Source organism: Vicia villosa, linkage group LG7 (assembly GCF_029867415.1).
Source record: "Vicia villosa cultivar HV-30 ecotype Madison, WI linkage group LG7, Vvil1.0, whole genome shotgun sequence".
Taxonomy (NCBI): Eukaryota; Viridiplantae; Streptophyta; class Magnoliopsida; order Fabales; family Fabaceae; genus Vicia; species Vicia villosa.
In genome coordinates, this window is record NC_081186.1 from 72,637,410 (window position 1) to 72,647,512 (window position 10,103).

The following is a 10,103-nucleotide window of genomic DNA, read 5'->3' on the forward strand; positions in this document are numbered from 1 at the left end:
GATTTAAGGATTGTGTTAGGTTTTAGATTCCAATTCTTAACTCTTAGATATTTTTCAGAAACGAAGGTTCTAATATATACCCCAAGATTTCAATGTTTAGGCACCGTATGTGAAGATAACCTTCACATTCACTTGATGTTGTAACTTCCTAGATTTGCATGTTCTTTCCCTCTTGCTTGATATATACTCCAAGATTTCAATGGTTAGGCACCATCTATGAAGATAACCTTCACATTCACTTGATGTTGTAACTTCCTAGATTTGCATGTTCTTTCCCTCTTGCTTGATATATACTCCAAGATTTCAATGGTTAGGCACCATCTGTGAAGATAACCTTCCCATTCACTTGATGTTGTAACTTCCTAGATTTGCATGTTATTTCCCTCTTGGTTGATATTTAGATTAACTCCACAAATCATTTCATGAGTGTCCCATACTTCCTTGGAGGACTCACAAGTAAAAAACATAATAAAAAACCTAGGAACTTAAAGAAGTTATCAAAAGATGTTTGACTTTTCTCATACCCTCTTTTGCATGTTCTTTCCCTCTTGCTTTATGATTTTGCAGAGTTCTTGAGGGAATCAAAGATTTGGATCTCATATTCTTCCTTTTGCTAATTTTCAGAGTTCTAGAGGGAATCAGAGATATGAATTTCAATGAATTGAGGCGAAAATGATGATTGATCGAAACAACTATGACATATATATGTTTGCTTCTGAGCGCTTCTCAACTCTGAGATCTAAGGAGGTTGTGAATAGAGAAGTCTAAAAACGAACATGAATTCTTGGAAAGTGTGGGAATCGGAAGTCAATTTGTTCTGGATTTGGTGACCTAAGGAGGTTGCAAACTGGTAAATCGAAGATTAAATATGAAATTGTGAAAATATTAGGAATCAAAAGTTGATTGCCATATGCATCACAACTGTTCCATTCGAGAACTAGAAATGGATGCAGTTGGAAAATTGATGATCTTGAACGGTTGGTCTAATCTCCTTTATGGCAGTGCGGGGTGTACTTATATGGTTAGAAATCCAATTCCCAAGTTAGATCAAGATTCAAGAAGAGTGTAGTGAAAAATGGGGATTAGAGATTGTACCTTGCTCTTAGCATGTGAACTATTTTTATACCTTGGGACATGTGGAGTGTATTAGAGATGGATCGGGCTTTAGTCATTTGAGCCTTTGGCCAGTCCTGAACAATATTAAACCTTAAAATGCTATCCAAAATTAACTCTAATGAAATTAAAACAACAAAATGGGGACAAAGGGACTTTTGAAGGTGTAGTAGAGCTCTAAAGAACACAATAAAGATTATTGCAAATGAGGTGATGATGGCAAAGGAAATTTTCTAAGATTTCATGAAAGATGATGACTTTGTTTTTCTGTTTTCAATTCTACTTAAATGATTAATGATAAATATAATTATAATTTTGTAAAATGTTAACTATAAAAATAAAAAATAAAATTCATTTTTTTTAATGACGTGGCAGCCAATTTAAATATGTGGCGTCACATGCTACTTGCCATGTCATAAGTTGGGATGTCATGTCTGCAAATGTGAAAGTAACAACCAAAAACTATTAAGAAATATGATAAGGAGACTAAAAGCTAATTTTTTTTAGAAGAGATCTGAAATAAAAATTATAATAGAGGGATTAAAATTGCGTTTAAGAAAAAAAATATATAACTATATATATATATATATATATATATATATATATATATATATATATATATATATATATATATATATTTATATATATATATATATATATATATATATATTTATATATATATATATATATAACTATATATATATATATATATATATATATATATATATATATATATATATTTATATTTATATATATATAGTTATATATATATATATATATAGTTATATATATATATAACTATATATATATATATATATATATAACTATATATATATATATATATATATATATATATATATATATATATATATATATATATATATATATATATATATATATATATATATATATATATATATATATATATATATATATATATATAACTATATGTGTGTGTGGTGTGTGTGTGTGTGTGTGATATATACAATATTTTAACTTATTTGTTAAAAAGCCAGGATATTATTGATTAAATGTGTAATTGATTTTATAATTGTTTCAGACATTAATGAGGTATTATTAGGGGCAGGCATATTTTTGAGTGTCATAAGTTGGGATACCATGTCTGCAAATGTGAAGGGAGCCACCAAAAATTACTAAGAAATATGATAAAAGGAGACTAAAAGTTAATTTTTTTAAAAGAGAGCTGAAAAGTTATAAAAATTAAAATAAAGGGATTAAAATTAAAATTGCGTTTAAGAAAAAAAATGTATAAATAAAACTATAGTGGTTAGTATATACAATATTTTAATTTATTTGTTAATAACCCATGATATTTATGATTAAATGTGTGTTTGATACTATAATTGTTTCAAACATCGATGAGGTATTATTAGGGGCAGACATATTTTTGAGTGTATTAGGATTGCTTTAGAAGTCATTAATATGTTGGACAAAGTATAATTTCGAGGTAGTATTACTTTGAAGGTAGACATCAGAAAAAAATTAATATTTCACATTGACAATATTTTATTAAAATTCTTGTTCAATTTGGTTTTGATACAAAAATTGGGATTGGCTACGTTGATGGATCAAGGTAACTTGACATGCATAACTATAGGTAAGACAACCATTCCTAGCTCCATTTTTTTTTGCAGACGACCTTATGATGTTTTAAAAAGCTACTAGGGAAAATGTTCAAGTCACTAACTATCTGATTCAAGAACATGGTCATAATTCTCGTGAACACATTAGTCTAACTTAACGTATGCTTGATGGTAGAGGTACTTTTGGATCTAGGTTGAGGCACATTGCACATATGTTTGGATTCACTATAGAACAAATACTATTTAACTATCTTAAAGTTCTTATATTCAAAGGCAAGTATAGAATTCATCATCTCCATATCATAGCAAATAGAATATTGGCCAAGTAAGTTATTTGGATGAGACACCTTGTTTATGTGATGGATAGGGTTCAATTGATCCAACCACTCATACAAAGCATGATTGTGTATAGTCATAGGATTTATGAATGACCAATCAATCTTTTAACAAACTAGATTATTACATTACATTTTTTGTGTAAACATGTAGCATAAATAGTAGAAAGTTGATTACCACATTTTTGAAGGTTGTTTGTTCACATTTGTCTAAAAGAGGTCTTGGTATAAGAGATATTAAGAAAATAAACAAAGTTAATTGTTTATCTCTTTGTTGAAAGTTATTGACTATCAATAATTATTAGTATTCTATGCTTATTAGTATACACTTCAGACACAAAAAATCAATCATGCATCGTATTTCTTCTTCAATATGGCTTGGCATTAAGAATTCTTTTTTTTATGAACATAGCATATGGCAGGCTGATAATGGGAAGAATATTTATTTATGGACTAACAATTGGTTGTGATATAAAATGAATGATTTACATATAGTTTTACCAATGAGTATTCACTTTAAGCAAACTACTAATGTCAATTCAATTATACAAGACATCAATTGGAACATGTTTATCAATTTTTCCTCCTCAAATAGTTAAAGATATTTTGAAGACAAAATTGTCATTTGATAATACTACCATTGATAAACTCATTTTGACAGGATCTGTAAATGGTGGTATATCTCTTAAAGATGCCTACAACTGTATCACGAGGAATCATATTGACATTGGACAAAATTCATTTGCCATCCCTACACACCTCCTTCTTAGTCGTTAGTGATTTGGAAACTAATGCATAATATTATTGCAACATAAGACAACATGGTTCAAAGAGAAATGCATATGATTTTGAGGTGTTATATCTGCAATCCTGGTAATGCAGACCACATATTTCTTAGATGCATGTACACTTTACTTTTTTGGCGTTGGATGAAGCAATTGTTTGGCATGAACATTGATAAAACTAGTTACGAAAGCTTATTTAAACTTGTGGGTGGATGTTGAAGTTCTCAAATTCAGAATCTGATCATGACTCTTATCGTAATAATTCTTTAGAAAACTTGGCTCACAAGAAATGATATTGAGTTTCAATATGGTAAATTGACTTTAATAGAGATGTTCTTCATTATAAACAATTGGTCTATATGACATCTAGTTCTTTCAAGGGGAATTTGTACTCTTCATTTCAAGAGTTTACAATTGTAACACCCCATTTCTACCCGAAAAATATATATAAATCAGAGTTTTCCAAATTTTCCAATAAACAAATGAGGCGTCACATAATAAAACAAAACAAATCAACTCGTCGCATAAAGCGGATACATAGCACCTTTGAAACAGAATAACTTATTTTATTAAAACACAGTGGAATCACTTAAACAAGTATTCAATAAAATATCTTCAGTTAACTTATCATTTTGTTCAACCAAGATAACACAATTAAACAACAACATCATGAATGACATAAATCGTTCCCCCTAGAGTGCTACGTATCAGAGCGACGACCGACTCGAGTAACGGCAACTAAATCTTCATACTTGAATACCTGCACGTTGCCAATATAAAGGCAACGGCGAAACAATAGAAAAGGGTGAGATATCAAATCATATAAGTGGGCGTATGATAAAGTGCATGCTAGGATTCAGATATATAAAATCATCACATTGCAAGTATCAATAGCTACTATACACATCATACTTCTACTCTTCATTAGTCTCACATACTTTTCATCACACAACAAGTCATAATCATATAAATAGTATCATCCAATAAATTTCACATATTCAAGTATGCACAAAATTCAATAGTATAATACTCAAAAGATTCAATACTATTATCCCAAATATATACACCATCCATCATTATCACATACTCACACATTTAACCAATTATGTATCAAAACATCACCAATTTCAATTATCACCTCTCATGTACATATAACAATCACATAAATGCATATATTCAAACATCGCATAATCTCAATGTGACTCAATGCAAGACATGTGACTCTATGCATGTGGTACCCAATGTGGACCCAAAGTTCCACCGCTTCCGATTCATATAGAATCTAGCCACGCTTCAGATCCGGACAAGATCAAAGCCACCAAATATAAACATATAGTTTACCGCTTTCCGAATTCACTCTAGAATTCAAGCCCCGCTTTTGTTTCAAAGCAAACCACCTTTGTTTCAAGGCACACCATGACATGAATGCATGTACAATGTTGACAAACATATGCAATTAAGATCATCTCTACCATCTTAATATTTAGCATATCACAATAATTCAACTCAATGAATTATCCACCAATTGTACACAACATTCACAACACATACATATGATTCACATATAAAAGGCCAATTAATCAATTACGATTCACAAAATCCAATTAACACTAGTACCCGTACTATCTCATGTTAATTCTCATTTTGCCAATTATATATGAACATACACATTTAAAATCAAGCAATTAATCATTAAAATTAATGCTATCCAACTACCCACAGAGAATCAATATCAAAACAACATCATTGACACAATAATATATATTTCTCAACATACATATTCAAGTCAAAACACAATTACGGATAAATTCTCAAAATATCGTAATTTACCGACAAACCAAATAGTTGATCTAATTCCAAATTGTATTCTAATCAATTAAACACATTGAAATTAATTCAACTATTAATTTAATCAACCGATTAATAATCACACTATATTAATTTAATTCACTTCTATTTCTACTCCATTTCCAATTTTCTAGCATTCTATTGATCAAGACCATTTTTATTAAAAAGAATATCGCGCTAGCTTTCTAACGCCTCGAACGGAGACTCAAACGGAGTTACGGTTCAAAAGATATGAATTGTTAAAGTTTCAACAAAAAACAAACACCGACATCATACACTAACAACTCTAAACATGTCAAAATTACGCTAAACAAATAAAAGTATGACTCTTAATAATCCAAAACAACTCTGACAACTTATTGTCAACTCTAACAACTCTATTGACAACTCTATTGATAATTCTATTAAATTATTATAATTTATTTATAAAGAATATTTGAATCAAACACAATTTCGGTCGATTAATAAAATATCACAATTTCAACAAAATAACACCACCACGTTAATCTACTAATTAAACTTAGATACCCCGTGAATTTTCATCAAATTTCGGGCAACTAATTATACCGCTTAATTCGGCTATTTCAATCAAACGAGACTGTTTTATATTTTATTAGTCCTATAAATAACTGTTACTTACTGTTTCTAACATATATGATTTCCTAATTAAATTCATTTTCCTTATATCATACCATTCTATATATATTTTATCTCAATGTTTCTAACCTATGCTATTTCATAATTAAATTCATTTTCTTTGTATCATACCATTCTATATATATTTATCTCAATTAACAGTAGGAAACATAAAAAAATAAACAATGGAACACAATTACAAAAACAGAAACGTAAATAGCATTGCAACACCCAATGGAATGGCACAAAACGGAAATGGTATGCATAAGTGGTATATCTCATTTCAAGTTTATACCATTATGTAAATATTATATATATATATATATATATATATATATATATATATATGTTAATAATAAAGTATTATGATGAACAATGAAACAAGAAAAACAGAAGAAACAGTGCACAACAAGAAAATATTATGCAACACCCATATGTTGAGAATTGCATCAAACGATGTAGCCTAATGGGGTCGCTCGGCAACCCCTCTCCCATTGAACAATGCTGCACGTCATGAGATTTCAATACCGTCCGTTATGACTTGTTTCGCATAATATCAACACCGTGTTAATTTCTAAAGATACCGACGGCAAATTTCAAACAGCAACAATAATAGATTTCAAGACAGCAACCCAAATTCATACAATATTTGGTTTTCTAGCAACGATTTAAACAAGCAAAAGTAATAATCTACACATCCAATCCCCCCATACAATATTTCATAAGCCCCATTATAGAAAGAGAACCCCACCCTTACCTTATCAATGGAAGCAACTCAATGGGTCTCTAATTGCATCTTTGCTTGACACCATGGATGAAAAATCTTCAAGCTTCTTCTTCTTCTCAATAGTCTTGCCTCTTTCTCCTCTATTCTTGTTTCTTTATTATGACAACTCCCCCTTTCCAAAATCTCTAAAACCCTAATATAAAACCAACTGGGCTTAGTGTTTAAATCCTCTCTTTATTTAATATCCTCCAAAATCAATTTAGGCCCAATAAGAGATATAACTCAAATAATCAATTATATCACTTATAGTAATAATTCCTTCAATATAATAATTCCGACTTATAAATAATATTATTCTCAATATTATTTTCCGACTATTCGACTTCAATTTATATAATTCAAAATACGCCCTTAAATAACACCGACAATCCAAATTCGACTAAATCAAGTATGTAAATCCTTCAATAATTTAATTAACCAATTTAATTAAATTCGGGGTGTTACAACTCTCCCCCACTTAGAATATTTTCGTCCTCGAAAATTCGCTCAACATCATCCAAACACAAACCTCGTATCCAAATCTCAAATCTCCAAATCGTGCTTGGTAACACTTCGATCACTACCTCTTCGTCACAACGATTCTCATGAACACTAACACATTACAGTTCTTACCAGTTTTGCAATAATCAACGATTCAATGCAGTATTCTGGCGCATCACACTTATTCCAACAGTCCGTCAATCCAAATATCAAGATAACTCATCTTTACCGACCTCTGGCATATAGTTTCTTACTCCCTCAAGCCTTACAACAACAATGTCACCTAAGGCTTCCGCTGATCAACTCTGATAATTCTCTTTTAAGTCACCATTCTCGATAAAATCCTGTCTACTTATATGGTTCACAAATTCTCGATCCAATACAAACTTTCTTCAATACTCATCCTCACATCGTTATTTACTTGATATTTCCAATCTTTCACTTTGCGACACTCGCTTGCATAAAACGTACCACAACGATTGTTAGTCTCATCTAATTCTAACTCAACCATCCTTCTTACCAAGTTACACAAATTGATGGGCGACTATCTTCACGATAAAATATAGACTCTTTCTACACTATTAAGACAATAAGACAAATCTATAACGTCCAACACGAGTTTCGTCTACCATTAACAATAGATTGAGGGTGATGAGTTCCCCAATTTGCCAATTAGTATCCGACAACCTTAGTGGAGTATAAATCGTTGTTACATCATAATAGTGTTCTTTCTGAATTTCCACTTAAATCCAATAACACGACGTAATCCAATGATTCACTTTGGGTTTTCACAACTTCTACAACATCTTACCTTATCAATCGATCTTGTCGATGAGACACCAATGTCCAAACATAATACAAAAGTCTGATTCATAATCACTTAGCATCACATAATTCGTTTCGTCTCAACCGAATTCCTCCTCACGATAAACTGGCGATAGAAATTCCATGCAGTCATTCTTTTGTACACACCGCCACTTTTGGCATCCCAAATACGACTTCTATCATCCCTAAGTCTGACTTTTTCTTTGCTACTACTTCACTCTTCCTTAAAAGTCATCAGTACTCAAATCATCTTTAATACAGAACATCTCGTTCTCTCATCTTAATCATCAACAACAAGTTCTGCTTAACTTCGCTTCAGACATATGCGGTAATAACCATTCTTATTCAACAGGCTTACACATTCCCATAAGGTAGAATACAACTTCACCTCTTTGTAGGCTTAAACGGTACGTCCAACTGATACTCGAAACCCAAGATACAAATCTCTGACATTATCCGAATTATAAACATCGACATCAAGCATCGACAATTGTTTATGTTATCTCCTAAACTCCTCAAATAACTTCGATGACAAACTGCACCCCATCCCAACATCATCACGTCAAAATCAAATCTATTATGGTTGCATAAATCATTCTTATAATACACTTCATCTCGTTATCTTTCTGACGCTTCAAACGAAGTTCAAATCAGATATCCAAAACTCAAGCTACGCGCATTCTCGAGTTCCAACTCGGGTTTGTGATTCACAACACTTCACGCATCGACTACGTCCGTTAATCACTTTTGCGAGTCTAACATAAAGTCTACCTCAACTTTATCACTTTAACACTTGTCAAACACTGACATCAGACGCAAAGGTTAAACGCACCGATAACTTCACGGTCCTCAACCGTGCTGAACATCGCCACTTTCTAAATTCCTTCTTCCGAAATTATTCTTAACTTTACATCGCCTTCGAATCTAGGTAACATCCAAAATTCTCAACAACACTTGTATTTGTCGCTTGTCGACAGCATACCGGACCATCTCTCACAACAGAAACATCTTCGAGAAGCAAAACTTCTCCCCCACTTGGAAACAAACCACTTCCTACAACAAAACAAACAAGTACGGACAGTGTTTCACACACGTGTCATGTACTAAAGACTAAAACACTGACAACATTCAACTGTCGCACAACTCAACAGACTCGACAACTTGGCCGGACGGACCGACCTGCTCTGATACCACTATTGTAACACCCCATTTCTACCCGAAAAATATATATAAATCAGAGTTTTCCAAATTTTCCAATAAACAAATGAGGCGTCACATAATAAAACAAAACAAATCAACTCGTCGCATAAAGCGGATACATAGCACCTTTGAAACAGAATAACTTATTTTATTAAAACACAGTGGAATCACTTAAACAAGTATTCAATAAAATATCTTCAGTTAACTTATCATTTTGTTCAACCAAGATAACACAATTAAACAACAACATCATGAATGACATAAATCGTTCCCCCTAGAGTGCTACGTATCAGAGCGACGACCGACTCGAGTAACGGCAACTAAATCTTCATACTTGAATACCTGCACGTTGCCAATATAAAGGCAACGACGAAACAATAGAAAAGGGTGAGATATCAAATCATATAAGTGGGCGTATGATAAAGTGCATGCTAGGATTCAGATATATAAAATCATCACATTGCAAGTATCAATAGCTACTATACACATC